The sequence below is a fragment of the Dermacentor andersoni genome, chromosome 3 (assembly GCF_023375885.2).
Source record: "Dermacentor andersoni chromosome 3, qqDerAnde1_hic_scaffold, whole genome shotgun sequence".
NCBI lineage: Eukaryota > Metazoa > Arthropoda > Arachnida > Ixodida > Ixodidae > Dermacentor > Dermacentor andersoni.
In genome coordinates this window covers 203,812,229-203,829,711 of record NC_092816.1, presented here as the reverse complement: position 1 = coordinate 203,829,711, position 17,483 = coordinate 203,812,229, and the positions used below count along the sequence as shown (strand labels likewise).

The following is a 17,483-nucleotide window of genomic DNA, read 5'->3' as shown; positions in this document are numbered from 1 at the left end:
TTAAAATTACACATTTCCTGACGATAAGTTGCAGCTAAGAATACTGCGTCCTTGACAGTGCTGGCAAAATTGATGCAGCAAAGGCTGTCAAATTTGAGCGTAAAACTATGTGTCGCATCGGAGCAAGCTTTTCGAGGTAAGACGGTAAGTGAGCCTGGCACAAGAGGTGCGGGTAGATACATGTTTTTCATGTTGTTGTGTGCTTTGTTATCTACCATGGCATCGCAAAGGCCAGAGATGTGTCCCTGTACCTAGTGTAAGCAAACATTAAAAGTGAGTAGTTGTGAAGCTTGTGTATCTTCCGACAAAGCAATGTGGCTTTACTGTCTTGCCTCAGCTGTTAAATGGCACTCAAGGAGTTGCTGTGCGTCTGTATTTGGGCGAGGTTTGATAAAAATGAGGCTGCCTCATTGGTGTCATGTATGACTTCATCGTGTACCAGCCCTGTTATACAGACTGTTGTCATGTATGGTATGAAGGTCTAGTAGAGTTGCGGACATCCATTGTACAGTCCTTATTTTTATCAAGAGGGAAGTACTTAAGGCTGACTCATACTATGCTTCCATCTCCTGTAATAGCAGCATCTATACAAAATACATTGGTCCAAAGGAACATCAGTGTACAGCCGTACCATGGCCTTAAGTCTGTTCTTGCACCCATGCAATCAGATGTAACTGCAACATGCAACCTCTTTAATTCACATGCTCATTCACGTTGGATTAACAATGCTGCCGTGGTGTTCAACTCGGCACGTTCTTAAACAACCAGAAGGAGAGCAGGTATTGCCCTCATAACGTTCTGAATAATGATCTCAATTTGGTCCCTCTACTTCAGTGATAGCCAGTAAAACTGAGCCTGATAAATATGTGGCTGGAGTACAGACCAAACATTACCGGCTACTTCGGTACATGCTCCTCCACATTTAGAAGAAATCCTTCAGATCAGGTGGAAAGTTGACATTGTTCTCTTCTTTATTTTGCCTAGCCAATTTGATCTTGTTGCGGATTGACGAACATCGAGACCAAGTATCTGTACTTCTATTTCTTGTAACAAGAACCAGTGCCGTAGCCAGGAATATTTTGGTGTGTGTGCGTGCGGTGTTTGTGTTGGGTGGGGGAGGAGGGCAGGGGGAAGGTGAGCATTGTCTGAACATCGTCTTATGCTAGGTAAACAGAAGTTTTTGGTTCGGGGTCAAGGGGTTACGTTCCCGGTGTCGAGCATGCTGCAAGGCAATGCTGGTCTAGTCTGATGTGGTTGGAAACGCCTCTCTCAAACTAATTGCCAAGAATTGTTAGAAAGCTATACTTTGGCTCCTTTTCCTGGCAGCAAGATGTGTATTGTCCAAAATGAGGGATGCACGAATGATATATTTCGCTGCACCTATTGCTGCCTTCAAATGTGAGTCACCACTCAGGAACACAGCAGTACTGGGCGGTAGTGCTAGTAAATTTACATAATTAGCAAGGCTTCATTATGCAAACACTGGAGCTAAATGTTATTTTTGATTAAAATGGCTGTGACATATGAGTATGCTTTGTTTTTTGTGGCTATTATCTGGTTTTTATGCACTCCCTGGATGGGCTGTATTATTCTTGCATCCCCCTGACAATAAGCATTTGCTTGTGAGTACTTCTTGCCACATTTATTATTGATTTTTTTTCTTGCTACTCAGATCCCCGTCTTTTCAATGTGGCCTTTGGTTGTTTAAATTCTTAGGAATGTAGACTTGTATGATGTTAACATATTGGAAAAGAAGCAGTATACACACTGAATACTAGAGTTATAGAAGGCCACTGCTGTAAAATTAATGGTCAATCTCAGAAACGGTCAGCTGAATTGGCCACAAGAAATAATTTACTGAAGCCATAAAAGCTGCTTTTCTGAATAACTTCTCCAAGACAAATACAGCAATATGTGTGCCATGTTTTACAAGAATTCGCAATTATCTGAAACATATTTGCTTTGAGAATTTGTCCCAGGTGTCACAAGCACACTTAATATAGAAGCTTGAAAGCAATACAATGACAGCCACACACCTCTACCACGTGGACTAAAAAAATCCCACATGCTAGCACACTGCTCACGGAGTTAAAAAAAAAACACATTTTGTCATTTATTGAAATTGCTCTTTGTTTTTAAAAGTTCTATTCAGAACAAGTTACTGCAGAGTGTATTAATGTTTACGTCGGTTTCCATATTACGTGCCCCTCTGCGGCAACAAAATGTTGCACATACGCAATTAATCATGCATGCCCTCCAACAAAGAGTGCATTTTCTGGATCGAAACTGAGTGAATCAAATGACATGTGGCTCATTTCTAGTTGCAGGTAAACTTAATGGCTGATTGCACTAAGGGCAAGTAGTAGTGGTATAAAAATTATTTCTCTTAGTTGTTTGGGCGGTCAGTGCGTCCCTCAGTGCAGGGCTCTACTGGTCTCTGTGGTTCGCTGGGGTTGATCGAGAAGATCTCTCTGGCTGTCTACATCTTCACTAGCAAGCCAAACATCCCACTGCCTGTTACTTGGCACATGCACCGTAAGGGGCGAATTGGAATTTGGAGGCTGTAGTTTACACGTTCATGCTACGTGAGGAAGAGTTGGCAGCTCTTCGCACCAAGAACACGTACCTTCATAGAATGCAGGGTTATCTTACTAAGTATTTGTAGGTGTAGATATGCGTTACTCTGTACACAGCGCCAAGCCCTGGCCTCTCCCATGAGGTTGGGGTGTGGACAGCTGTATTTTTGTCTCTCTTTTTCCTGGTTGTCGAACGTGCGGTGGGGGGGGGGGGGGGGGTTCGTGTGGTGTCGTGTGGGGGGTTCCTTGAAAGGACCGACCAGTGCTCGAATGCTTATTGCTCGAGCAGTTCGGCCCGCCCTCTCATTTCCCTCGAGTGCAGAGTGCGCCGGACTCCAAATTACCGCGTGGTGCAATTCTGTGAATTTTGTGGGGGACGGTACCCGTCATGAACGAACAGCATATGCTGCCTTAGAGTCCATCATGGCCAATGCAGATTGTTTCTTTTGCTTCTGCATCTTGAAGGGCCAGTGCTATGACTGCTGCCTCCACGGTGCAGGTTGAAGGGTTCCGAATGGAAGTCGTTATCGCTGTGGACCGATTGAAGGCCACTATTGTGAATTTGTCTGTTGCCACTCTACACGCATCTGTGTAGCAGATGTCTGGATTTCTTTCATATTTCTTTTGTGAAGCCTTTGATTGCCCTTTTCTTCTGCTTTGGTGGTGGTTCGTGCTCATATTCTTTCTGATTGGTGAAACTAGAATTTTCTCTCTTGTTTGTCTAAGTAGCAAAACTTTTTTCCCAGCCATATTGCGCTCTCAGGGGATATCTCACCTTTTGCAACAGGGCCTTTCCTTGTTCTGTCGAATTCAGACGTTCTCTATGCGGCGTGACCACTGCCGTGTCATGTTCTTCATATGTGTTGCGAATACCAAGAGCCTCCAGCTTTTTGGCACTTGTGTTTTTGGGAGCCCTAGGTGTCCTGATGCTGGAGCTAATTTTAGCCATTTCAGCCTTATTTAGTTTTTAAAGGGGAGGCTATGGTCACCCTGCTAATAACGAATGCTTGCAGAAGTCTGACCACCTCCGCTTCTTTGAAGCCTTTCTATTGTTTTGTGACTCTGTGGATCATTCGTGCCACATTCCTTGTTCTTTGTTTTACTGTTTCTAGCATGTGGAATGCCCTGCCATTGTCTCGGTACAACTACTCAGAATGCATTCAGGTATGTGGATACCAAGGGAAAGGAACAAGAAAAAGAATTGAGATTGGCTAGGTGCTTTCGTTTAATGCAGTGAACCGTAACTAAAGTCCAAGTATGCATTCACACGACATCTGCACATGAACACGTTACTAAAATACATGGAAGCCTGACCAAGCAGACAAATTCGGAGGCCTCTTTGAATTTATTCCATTTATCCTTTTCAGCACTGGTCAAATGTGCAATACATGACTATCAAAACGCAGTTAGTGTCTGCACCAAGAAAAGAAATTATGTGCTGTAACTGCCTGAAAGTGTGATTTCTAATGCACGAACTTTTGTGCATAGACAGTTTGGTACAGGAAAGTGCTGGTACATATTTCCTAGTGAAAATGCATGCAGTTTAAAGCTTATTTCACAAAACTGATAAAATGAACATAATTGTGCGCACACACTGCGTGCCTCCATTTAACACAGAAACAGGCTGGCTGTTCGCATTGTTCACGCTGCATGACAGTAATTTGCCGCCTTAAAACTGATGTTGCTGTGACATAAATTGCTGTCACAACCTATATCGAGACTTAGGGCGAAATGGTTATCAAACACACCTGATGACGAAAATCTAACACTCTTTGACCCGCTGTGGGTAGTATAAGTGTCCTTGGCGTTGTGCTTAGTATTAAGCACGAGGTCGCAGGATCGAATCCTGGTCACGGCAGCCGCACTTCGATACTGGGGCGTGCAATAACGCCCGCGTGCCGTGCATTAAAGAATTGTGCACAGTAAAGAACCCCAAGAGGTCAATAATAATCCGAAGTCCCAAACTGCGGCGTGCCTCATAATCAGATCGTGGTTCTGGCACGTAAAACACGAGAAATTGAAACAAAAAAGAAGAATTGTCTCTTTTTTTGTGCGGCACTAGCTCCTTGAGTTTTCTTGAGCGGACCGATGGGTCTCAACACCGCGACAGAAAGGTGTGAGCATTATGCGCATAGCACAATGGGTCCACGCCGTACTCACCACCGCAGCTGAAAAAGGCCGCGTGAAACATGACGCAACTGGGCAAGCGGTAATCCTAAACGCGCCGTTTCGAAAGTAGTCGACACCGTACGCGCTCCGATTTTGTGAGGACTGTGGATGAGGTTTCACTAGCCGCCTTCATGTCGTGGTGCCGTAGGGAGTGCCCGAGCATGGCAGCGCGAACCATAAGAGTGTGTTGTAGTACACAGATCACGACAAGGCGATGGCTACGCGGTGGCCGATCACCGCCATGCTGCGCAGTGGGGCAGGTAGTCTTTTGTGATGTTCCACAGTACATGAAACGCTCTCCAACGGCCGCCAAAATTCTCTCGTAAGCACGCATATAGACACACACGCAGAACTAAGAAGGGCAAAACAGGTGCCGTCACCGGTGCCGACGACAGTGGCACTTTGCGGGCTTTGCTGTCAGTTTCACTTTTAGTTGATGGGAAAACGAACAGAAGCGAGGACATCTTGCGGCCGAGGCAGTCGAAGTTTTGCATGGTCACGCTTCCGAAGTCAGGTCGTCAGGTGCCGACCGGGGGTTCTGGCAGCGCGACAGGACATTGTGGTCCACGAGACGAACAAATCGTCTATTATATCGCCCTAAATAAGTTGGCTTGCACTCTGGAAATGTGTAAATTTGCAGATAAAAAAAACTAAAAAGAACCACTTGGACAGTATATCTCTCCTTTCTCGTTTCCTTCTAACAAACGTGTAAAATAAAATAAAATAACGAATAAAATAAGAAATATAATTCCGTTTACGCTAAAGGGAGTCCTCTATCTTCTAAGCTCCCTCTTAAGAAGGATGTATTTTGAGGTTCCTCCTCCTTCTTTCATCCCAATTTTGCGAGGGAGCGAAATCAAGGACGCTGAATATTTCTACACCACTGTAAGGGAGAACGGTTTTCAGGCACGTAGTCTCACGGGAGATCACATCCCTTAAAATGCCCTTTTCGGTTCATTTCCGTTTACAGTGTGCTCCACACTGTTTTGCTTTCTCAACTCCGTCTAAAATAGCAGTAATGAGATTGGACACGTCTTGTCGTGCACCCGGTCTGCCTCGGTAGCGCAGTAGGCAGCGCGTCAGTCTCATAATCTGAAGGTCGTGAGTTCGATCCTCACTCGGGGCAAAGGCGGCGCTTTACTTTGGCTCCCTGGCGCGATGGTGCACTCATATTTAGACGTTACACTGAAATTATATTCCAATATTATGCGGTGTAACTGCTTCACACTATTTTACTTTCTCTACTCCGTCTAAAATAGCAGTAAGGAGATTGGACACGTCTTGTCGTGCACCCTCGAAATAAAAAAGACATTGCAGATAGAGACACGGGAAAACAGTGATAGCTGTCTTCCTTGCCACGCGACCGCTTTCTCTTTCATTCTCGAAGTTTCTTCTTTCCAGTACGAGCTGGGATCCCGATAACAATCCAGGGGTGCTTCTATATACCACGTTGGCAAGGTGGACCATCGAAGCCGAGAAAAACAACCCGGTGTTACGTCCCATTCGTCATGCCAAAAACCGGAAATTTTTCCCCAATTGATCTGACTTCCAATCTGAGCGCAGAATTTTTGACCACACTCGTGACTTCACAGATGCTATGTCTATCAGCGCAAAACACCGCTATATCGTCAGCATACGCGAGTACTTTCACGTGTGATGCCTTCAGTCTGTAACCTGAAATTCGGTCAGAGTTGATATTTGCCAGGCATAGCGGCTCTAAATACACTGCGAAAAGCAAGGGGGAAAGCGGGCATCCCTGTCTTACTGAAGAACGTACAGCAAGTTTGTCAGTCAGATCGCCATTAACTATAATGCGGGTTGTACAGTTCTTGTAGGCCATTTTTACGCCCTGCACAATAACGTCGCCTAGTTTGGAATGTTCCAGGATGGAAAAAGAGAATTTCGTGGGAGACGCGGTCAAACGCTTTCGCCAAGTCGAGCTGCATCATTGCTATCTGACCGCCAACTGCATCAACACAATCTAATACGCTGCGTGCGACATGTATATTTGTGGCGATGCTACGACCTTTAATTCCACACGTCTGGTGAGTCCCTACCAATTTCGTGATCCCAGACTGCAGTCTTTTTGCTAGAACCTTCATAAATATTTTGCAGTCGACGCTGGTGAGGCCAATTGATCGATATGACCCCACCAACAGTCGTTCTTCCGCATCATCAGTCTTGGGAATTAGAACGATGTGGGACGCATTGAAAGACAATAGAACCTGTTTGCGTTCATAAGCCTCAGTCATCACGTGGAGCATGCACTGTGCAATAGCAAGCTTAAAGGTTTTATAAAAGGCCGCACTTAGCCCATCTGGCCCAGGAGCTTTCCCAGATGGTAGGTCGTCTATTGCTTTTTCTATCTCCTGTAAAGTTATAGGCAGTTCAAGACGTTCCTTAATTTCGTCATCTAGTGTTGGTACCAGTCTTAAAAAGTCTACATGAAAGCCTTCTATGGTCTCGAGCTTATTGCTAAAAAGTTCCGTGAAATGTTCGACTATAGCGCTCTGAATGTCTCTCGCATCTTCCGAAGTCTGTCCGTCATATCGGATGCTCCTAATTTCTTTCTGGCAAGCGTATCTTTTCTCGTCTGATAGCGCTCGTTTTGTTGGCGTTTCACCAGCCCACAATTTTTCATGCCTTGCGCGTATGACGGCGGCTCTGCACTCTAAGAACAGTTTACACCCTTTGGAATGCCCCTTCTGCCACACAACCATAATCGTCATCTGCCTTGATGCGTTTCCTTTCTTTAACGCTGCGAGCCCGGTACTTTCCAGTAACGAATGGCACGTGCGTTATCAGCATGGTAGTATTGCCGACAGGAAATGCTATCATGCTGATAACGCGCATGCCGTTCGTTACTAGAAAGTACCGGGCTCGCAGCGTTAAAGAAAGGAAACGCATCAAGGCAGATGACGATTATCGTTGTGTGGCAGAAGGGGCACTCCAAAGGGTGTCAACTGTTCTTAGAGTGTATATCTGTCGGCGTCAATTCTTTCGAGCTGGCATTTCACTTCCCGTATTTCTTTCGTGATAGTTCCCGCTGCGCTACTTAACATGCTCAGCATCCATTCAAGTTGGCTGTTCATTTCTTTTTCTTTTCCTTTCTCTTTACAACGAGCCACGCTGCTCTTTTCTATTGCTGTCATTTTTGCCCACTCTTTGAACCCCTCCCATTCAGTTACAAAACTAGCTGGCTGAGCGTCTAGCAGTTTGTATAGCTTGGTCTTGACTTGCATAATGATCCCTTCATCCTCCAAAAGCTTTTTGTTAAGTTTCCATAAGTGCCAGTTAAAGCGCGATTTCCTGCCCTTCATTCCTAAAGTCACACTCACGAGGCAATGATCACTGAAAGGCACAGGTTTAACGTCGCAACTAGAGCGTAGCGGCATAAGATCGACAGATACATACATGCTGTCAAGTCTCGCATGGCTCTCCCGCTGAAAGTGCGTGTATTCTGGGTGGGTCCCAGTGGAGAACACATTGCCAGCATCCTCGAGACTATACTCATGGGCGAAAGTGTTCAACACTTCAGAGCTCTTGTCTCTCAGTGGCCTACGTCAACTGCTGCGCACACACAGTTGAAGTCACCCAGTACAAGCAAAAACTTGTCGCCTTTCAACCATGGCTCAAGGGATTCAAAGAAAATTTTACGCGCACTTTCTACATTGGGAGCATATACACAAACAATTCGCCACCATAAATTCGGAAATGTGAAATCAGCAATCAAATGGTGACCACTTGGGCATGTAAATACAGACTCTACGTTTACTCTTACGTCTTACGGATGAATACAAGGCACCCACCCGACGCCCCAACAGAATGACAGACACACACATGAAAGTTTGCTTGAAATGAAGACACCATGCGGTCAGTGTGCTCTTGGCTCTCTATTTTCCACTCCTGTATTGCAATTACGTCAATATCGTTATCCAGAAGAAGGCGATTAAGCTGGTATTGTCGCCTTCTTGCTTCAAGCCCTCTGACATTCAAGGTCGCAACTCGAAGTGGAGTAATAAGATTAAAAGCCATGTGTTAAAAGAAGAAACGCCTCTATCCGCATGGTGCCTACCTTCATGGTTGACGTAGCCTTGCTCACGACTGCCAGAGCCTCTTGACACCGGTCGACCAACAACCGACGCTGACACCGACCAGGTCCCCGTGCTACTACGGAGGCAGTTTCCCCGCCTGCCGCGTTTCGGCCGGAAGGTTCGGCCGCGGTATTAAAGTCGAGCGTCTCACTCCTCCTGCCTTCGGCGGATTTTTATTTTGAAGCTCTGGTATGCCATGGATGTCCCGTGTGCGACACGAACAGCTATTCAAAAAATGCATCGTGTTTTTGCTGTTTTTATTTGGGCGTCCACCTGGGAAAGAACCAGCCGAACTAACCTGTTTGTTTCCGTTAAAAGCGGAGGCCTTGGCCTGGCGCATCTATTTTTGCGTCAAGTGGTTTCGCGATTTATGTTTTTGCGTGATCAAACTGATCCCTTTCTAAGAACTGTTATGCAAGTGCGCCTACAGAGACTGCTCCCTGGAAGGATAGTCTCCTGTGATAACATGTGTGGTGCTGTTACAGGATACTTGCACGAGGTTGTTCTGTCGTCCAAGATGTTGGAAGTACGTTTCAGTCCTGAGCACCTATGCAATGTTAATAAGAAAAAGCTCTACAAAGCGCTTGTTGACGTGATGTTGCCGATACCTATTTATCGGACACCACACTTTGGAGGCCCAGGGCAAGAAGTTTTTAAAAGAATTAAGAACATGCCCGTTAGACCTGTAGTCAAAACTTTTTTTTAAAGGGAAGCTGAAAGGTTTTCCAGAAAAAATGAGTGAAGAGCAGTACGCCGTGGTTTTCAACCCTCTGAATTCGAATATCGCATCGAAATTGAGTGAAAGAAAGCGCAAACATATTTTATTACGACAAAAAGTGCAGCAGCAGACACGCCCAGCTCACGCGCCTCGTTTCCGCCTGTGATTGGTGCGGCGCCTCGTGACGTCAACAATGGTGTTCGTCCGGACCGACTGCTGCCGCTACACATGAAGCACGGTGCAAAGTAGTTTGGTGGTGTTTTGCTGAGACGGTCATGGAAATTTTCGAGAGCTTGCGTTTCCCTGAGGAGTTCGGCGTTAAGTCCAAACTCTACGAGAGCGATTTTGCGCACGCCGGTGACGGGCGACGGCTTCGAGCGACAAAACGGGCCGTCGCTTGAACAAATCGCTCGGTGTTGTCGCTCGATCGCTCGTTTCTAGAAATCTAGAAATCGTCGCTCGTCGCCCGGAAATGCTATGAGCGACTAGCCAATTGTGCGAAGCCGAAACTGGACGTACATAACTCAAATACAGCTGTTTGTCGCAGGGAACGAGAAAACTATTGAATTTTACACGTGCAGGAATAAGAACCTAGTGCAATACCTCCAGAAATATTGTATGCTACTTCTTCAGTAAAATACATCAACTTAAATTGATAAAGCATGCGTCACGCTAGTTTCGGCGCGTATATTGCTGCCCTTATTCCGAGAAGTCGTCGCTCAAAGCCGTCGCTCGCGTGGAGTTCGGCTTGCAGACGACGAGTGAACGCGACATCCATCGCCTCGCTTGTAGCGCTGTCGCTGTCGCGTGCAAGATCACTTGTAAGGGGTTTATACTTGTACATACTACACGTGCGTACATACTTGTACATACTACATGTACGAGCCGATTGCGAAGAGCCGGCCTCTCCAAGAAGCAAAAGATGCTGGTGCAAGCACTGCTTTCCACGCGAACGAAGGCGCAGTGTTAGCATCTGCTTGTGTTGGAAATGTTCTTTGGCGAGTATGTTTTTTGCTAAGCTGCATTCAGCGTTCCAGTGAGTACGTTTCCGGGCAAACAACTGTAGTGTTAGGTTCCTGCATGCCTCCTCGTAGAACGTAAGCGGTGATGCGATCTTCAGCATTTGTGCGCTGCCCCAAAGCTGTCGGCAATCTACACAGACGGTTTAAACGCGGGAAAAGTTTACCGGCTGTTGTAGCACGTGTAGTATAGAACCTTCATCAGCGCGCCATCTGCACGCTACTCGTAACCGGCGAATTCCGTCGGCTACGTGAGATGGTCGGTTTCTTATGTGTGCGAGAGAAGGGGGAGTGCAGCGCCTTGGCGTGAGCAGGCTTTCCAACACATGCAAACTTTACGCTTGCACTGCGTTATGGTAGCTGCATGCAGGCTGTTTCACAACACACGTGCGAATAGAAAATTCGCGGCGCTTGGCGATGAAACCTGCGTCAAGGGTGGGCGATAAACATGCACCTTCCGTTAAGCGGGCTAACTATTTTTTTAGGAGAACCCAAAGCACGCATTATTGATAAACTCCGGTAGTAATCGTCACGGAAGTGGTTAGAGCACAACACTTGTTCTTGAGCGCTTGAAGTTGTTTCGCTTCACAGCAGCCTCCCACTTAGCTGAAAGCTTCTTGTCTTGCAGGAACTAATGGAACATCGGAACGTCGTCGCGGCCGCTGGTGTTCGTGCAAGCGTAGGCTGCACAGAACGCCGGCATGATCTGCCTACAAGTTCAATTGATGCTGCGCACGTCAACTACCACTCCTATATACACACAAATAAAGGAATGTAGGGTCGAGCTAAGCAGATTAGGACGGCACGCACGCAGAAATAAGCCCGGTCAGGCACGGTCGCGGAGGCTGCGAAGGAGCGGAACACCAGTGTTGACGTCACTACGCCGCCGTTTCCGGTCTCCGCTCGCATCGTCAGCGTCAGCAGCAGCGCGCGGCGCTCGACGGGGGGCGGAGCTACAGCGCAATTTTAACCGACGATTGCGTCGCTCCTAAGTGAAAAATCCCCCCCAAAATTTTACCTTCATGGTTTATAAGGTTCCCGCATCCGTATATGAGCGTCTCATTGAATTCGACAGATTCTTCAGCTTCCCTTTAAACTACACTCCGGTACGCTGCCTGTTAAAACCTCGCTGCATGATAAAGGGCTATTCGTGCCATGGACAACAAACTGCTTGTTATGCAGGAAGCCCGAGACAGTGGAACATGTTTTCCTAGAATGCTGGGATCCAATTTTTTATTGGGATGTCCTTCAGAGGACGATTAACAAGGAACCCCCTTCAAATCCTTATGGCATCCGGTACTTACCAGTTGAAAGTGAAGAAGTGGCCTACGATTTAATTATGCTTCTTGACCTCCACAGTTTGTGGAAAACGCGAATGCAGGTGCGACATGCAGACATAAATACAAGTTCCACACGTGAAAACTTCATCGAAAGTGTTGTTTATCTTCGAGAATGTTTCAGGGCTCAGACTGATCCACCAGAGCGGATACCACTACTTGATTATTTAGTACAAATGAAAAGATTTTAGCACCACTCGCCTCAGCTCAAGTGTGACTGAAGTATTTTATCATATGTTACTTTGTATTATACGTCCAAGACGGCAATAAAGGCAAAAAAAATTGTCGTGCACCCTGTCTGCCACGGTAGCGCAGTTTTTTTTTTTTTTGCCATCAGTCCAATTAGGACTGGCGTTGTCTTATTAAAATTCTCTCAATGCTGTCAGAGGTTCTATCCTCGGCAGCCACTCGGGTACACAATCTTGTATTTTCTTTATTTCAATGAATCTAGACATGCTTTCTCTGAAATACGTAAGCACAGGCCTAGTGTCCGGGTCACAGTAGTACCCAGACATCCTAGCATGCCATAAACTGTGAAGGCCATTCAGCATTATTAAGCCGAAGGGAACCCCGTCCTCATTCTTTACCGCCAGATACGTGATTCCATGCGGATTTAACGGTAACTCTTTCTTCATTGTTCGTTGTAGGACATCCCAGAAGAACACCCCGGCCCAGCAATGCAAAAAGACATGGTCTACTGTTTCAGCTTGCTTGCAAATCAAGCAGTGCGATCCCCAGGGTACAAGGAAGCCACGTTCTTCCATGAATGTCTTCACTGAGAGTGTCCCTGTGTGTAGTTTAAAAAAGAATGTCTTTACCCCCGTAGGCACCCCCATTTTTTTCACTCGTTTAGAGGAGTGGCCTACGCTACCGAGCCGCTCCCTTGCGAAGGAACCTCAGAAGGTCGGGGCCCCACCTGATCTTTCTCCGGCCATGGATGATTCACCTAAAACAGACCGCCAAGTCATCTCGATGCTACGTTCTCTCATGGAGGCCATTCGAGCAATTTTAGTGGACATCGGGACACCCTGTGCTCAAAACGCACTTAAAGTGCTGGACGCCTTAAGCCCAGTGCTTGGATCCCTCAACTAGAAAGATGGCTACCCATACCCCATCCTTCCGGAAAGAAGTCAAGGCAGCGTCCGTCATCCAGTGGAACGCCAGAGGGCTAAAATCACGAATTTCAGATTTTCGTCAGTTTGTGTACACCAATCTGTTTCCACTCATCGTCATTTGTGAGCCCAACTTGTCGAAATCAATAAGACTGTCAGGATACGAATTTATCATGTCATCAACAAATGGTGCATGCAGCAAAATCATCATTTTTGTTCGTCGTGAACTCACCTATGTTTTGCAACCAATTGCGCCCCACGACGACAATCAATATATATGCATCACAGTTAAAAAGAACAAACTCTTGTTTACTCTCATAGGCGTGTATATATCGCCTTCCAGCAGTTTCGATACCAAAAGATTTGCGGATATCTTGAGTGTTTGTCCCGCCCCATGGGTCATCATAGGAGATTTCAATGCACACCATCCAGCATGGGGAAGTACAAGGACAAATGCAAGAGGACGAAGATTAGCAAGCATCGCCCACAACTATGGCCTTACTCTCCTGAACGATGGTAGCCCCACCTTTCTTCGAGGCGTGACATACGGCAGCTGCCTCGACCTTGCTTTCGTCTCCAACTCTCTCGCCAGATGTGTGAAGTGGTTTCCGGACATTGAGACACATGGGAGTGACCACATTCCCACCTATCTGAACATCAAAGGCTTGTCGTCTAGATCAGGCTTACGGAGTACCATTCGGACGATTCAATGGGCCAACTTCAAATCTGAGATGGAAGATGCCTGCCGCGAGGGCCTACCATCTGGGTTAGAGCAAACGATTAAAATTACGATGCAAAACGCCACTCGCATGATGACGATCTCTTCCACGCGAAATGACTTCGACATAGAATTAGAGCGACTTCGAGCGCTTCGTCGCCGGGCGGAACGTCGATATCGGCGTACAAAATCAATCCATGACCTTAGGGCAGCCAGGAGGATGCAAAAGAAGATTCAGCGTCGTATGGATAGATTAGCGTCGGAACGTTGGGCAACGTTTTGCCAGAAACTCGACCCCCGCAAGCCACTGTCTCATATTTGGAAAACGGTGCAAGGTCTGCGCTGCCTTCCGGAACGGCGTTTCCCATTCAAGGCGCTAGCGCTTTTCCAAGGGCGGCAAGACATCGATGTCGCAGAAGACTTTTGTGCACGGATCGCAGACCAAGCGACTCGTCCAAATCCTCCAGCCCGAGCTGACGTCCCCCATTCCCGTGATTGCCGCATGGACCTTCCTTTTACAATGGAGGAGCTCGAAGCGGCTCTAGCTCTCTGCAGGCGCTCATCATCTCCGGGTCCGGATGGTATATCATACCGGGCCTTGTGCTATCTCGGAGAGTCCGCACGGATAGAGTTGTTGAGCCTTTACGACTCCTCATGGCAGGAGGGAAATGTTCCTGATGAATGGAAAGTAAGCCGCCTGGTGCCACTCTTAAAGCAGGGCAAATACCCATTAGAACTCACCTCTTACCGCCCAATAGCGCTGGCCAGCTGTGTAGGAAAGATAATGGAACGGATGATCCTTGGCCGCCTGGAATGGTACCTTGAATACTACAAGATTTATCCGATTTCCATGGCTGGTTTCCGACGTGACCGCTCTTCCATCGACAATGTAGTTGATCTCGTTTCATATTGACACGTGTACTTATATTTAACGGGCAACCACGTTTCGCCGCCTAACAAATGTTATCGCACAGCGCGGGACGCGTCTGCATGTATCCGAAGTTTCTGGAAAGTTATCGATGCTTCTATCCGCTGTCTGTTGTCGCCGAACCTTGTATTATCTGATTTCATCGCGTGACTCGAATGTTGTAGAACTTTGTGGAAGGCATGCGGGTCCCAACGATTAGTCTGGAACATTCGACGACTGTTGCATAATAACCGACGAGTGCGCTCGACCACTCCGCCAGAGCCCTTACCGAGTTTCGACGCGAGAACGCGAAGCTATAAGACACCAAGTCGACGAAATGCTGCGCGACGACATCATCCAGCCGTCGAAAAGCCCGTGGGCGTCTCCAGTTGTTTTAGTGAAGAAAAAGGACGGAACCCTACGTTTCTGCGTCGATTATCGTCGATTGAACAAAATCACGAAGAAAGACGTATACCCCCTCCCACGGATAGACGACGCATTGGATCGGCTCTGCAATGCTAAATACTTCTCATCGATGGACCTCAAGTCTGGCTACTGGCAAATAGAAGTCGACGAAAGGGATCGCGAAAAGACCGCCTTCATCACCCCAGACGGCCTCTACGAGTTCAAGGTTATGCCATTCGGACTGTGCTCGGCGCCTGCAACGTTCCAGCGCGTCATGGACACGGTATTAGCAGGATTGAAGTGGCAGACCTGTCTCGTTTACTTGGATGACGTCGTCGTCTTCGCCGGAAATTTCGACGATCACCTCAAGCGGCTTGCGACAGTACTAGAGGCCATCAAGTCGTCAGGGCTTACTCTGAAGCCGGAAAAATGCCGCTTCGCTTACGATGAGCTTCTGTTCCTAGGCCACGTAATCAGCAAATCTGGTGTCCGTCCAGACCCGCAAAAGACAGCTGCAATCGCACAGTTCCCGCAACCCATCAACAAGAAGGCAGTGCGTAGATTCCTTGGCATGTGTGCCTACTACAGGCGCTTTGTCAAGGACTTTTCACGCATCGCCGAGCCATTGACCCGTCTAACTAAATGTGATGTTGAATTCAAGTGGGAAACGCCGCAGGCCGATGCATTTGAAGAACTCAAACGACGCATGCAGTCACCGCCGGTACTTGCGCACTTCGACGAATACGCCGATACAGAAATCCATACTGACGCCAGTAGCCTAGGCCTCGGTGCCGTTCTAGTCCAGAGGAGAAACGGAGTCGAACAGGTGATAGCTTACGCTAGCCGGTCGCTGTCACAAGCGGAAGGCAACTATTCTACGACCGAAAAGGAATGCCTCGCCATCGTTTGGGCTACAGCTAAATTTCGCCCTTATCTTTATGGCAGGCCATTCAAAGTCGTCAGTGACCATCACGCGTTGTGTTGGCTAGCGAATATAAAGGATCCTTCAGGACGACTGGCGCGGTGGAGCCTCAGACTACAAGAATACGACATCACTGTAACCTACAAGTCCGGGCGAAAACACTCCGATGCCGATTGCCTATCACGCGCCCCCATTGACCCGCCGCCGCAAGACGACGAGAATGACGACGCCTTCCTTGTAATGATAAGCGCGGAAGACTTCGCTGAACAGCAACGGGCAGACCCGGAGCTAAAAGGCCTCGTCGAATATTTGGAAGGGCACACCGACGTTGTCCCCAGGGCATTTAGGCGCGGATTATCTTCCTTCACGCTTCAAAACAATCTACTCGTGAAGAAGAACTTCTCACCAGTCCGCGCCAACTACCTTCTTGTTGTCCCGTCAGGAGTTCGTCCAGAAGTATTGCACGCCCTACATGACGATCCGACCGCTGGACACCTCGGATTTTCCCGGACACTATCGAGGATACAAGAAAAGTATTATTGGCCGCACCTGACCGCCGACGTCGCCCGTTATGTCAGAACATGTCGAGATTGTCAGCGACGCAAGACACCGCCGACAAGGCCAGCCGGATTACTACAGCCAATCGAGCCTCCTTGCCGACCATTCCAGCAGATCGGGATGGACTTGCTGGGACCCTTCCCGACGTCAACAACCGGAAATAAGTGGATCGTCGTGGCGACGGACTACCTCACCCGCTTCGCTGAAACTAAAGCATTGCCGAAAGGTAGCGCAGCCGAAGTGGCGAAATTCTTTGTCGAAAACATCCTGCTGCGACATGGCGCCCCAGAAGTCCTCATCACCGACAGAGGAACGGCCTTTACAGCGGAGCTCACTCAAGCCATTCTGAAATACAGTCAGACAAGGCACAGGAGCACAACGGCCTACCACCCACAGACGAATGGTCTTACGGAGCGGCTGAATAAGACCCTCGCCGACATGCTAGCGATGTACGTCGACGTCGAACACAAGACCTGGGATACCGTCCTGCCGTACGTAACATTCGCTTACAACACGGCGGTGCAAGAAACAACACAGATCACGCCGTTCAAGCTGGTCTACGGCAGGAACCCGACGACGACACTCGACGCCATGCTGCCGCACGTCACTGACGAGGAGAACCTTGATGTCGCTACCTTTCTCCAGCGCGCCGAAGAAGCCCGACAGCTCGCCCGCCTGCGGATCAAGAACCAGCAGAGGACCGACAGCCGACACTACAACCTCCGACGACGCTTCGTCGAGTACCAGCCCGGCGACCGTGTTTGGGTATGGACCCCTATACGCCGACGAGGACTAAGCGAGAAGCTTTTGCGTCGCTATTTCGGACCGTACAAGATCATCCGACGTATTGGCGCACTGGGCTATGAGGTCGTGCCAGACGGAATTTCGCATTCACAGCGGCGCCGCACACGATCTGAAGTGGTCCACGTGGTGCGTCTGAAACCCTTT

At 47.9% G+C, this 17,483-nt stretch overlaps 1 non-coding gene across 1 annotated transcript; it reads left to right on the top strand.

Moving 5' to 3' along the window:
* The first annotated feature begins 5,798 nt into the window (after positions 1–5,798).
* Positions 5,799–5,871, top strand: TRNAM-CAU (transfer RNA methionine (anticodon CAU)). The gene has a single exon. It is a non-coding gene; the product is annotated as a tRNA-Met (tRNA).
* Positions 5,872–17,483: the final 11,612 nt, after the last annotated feature.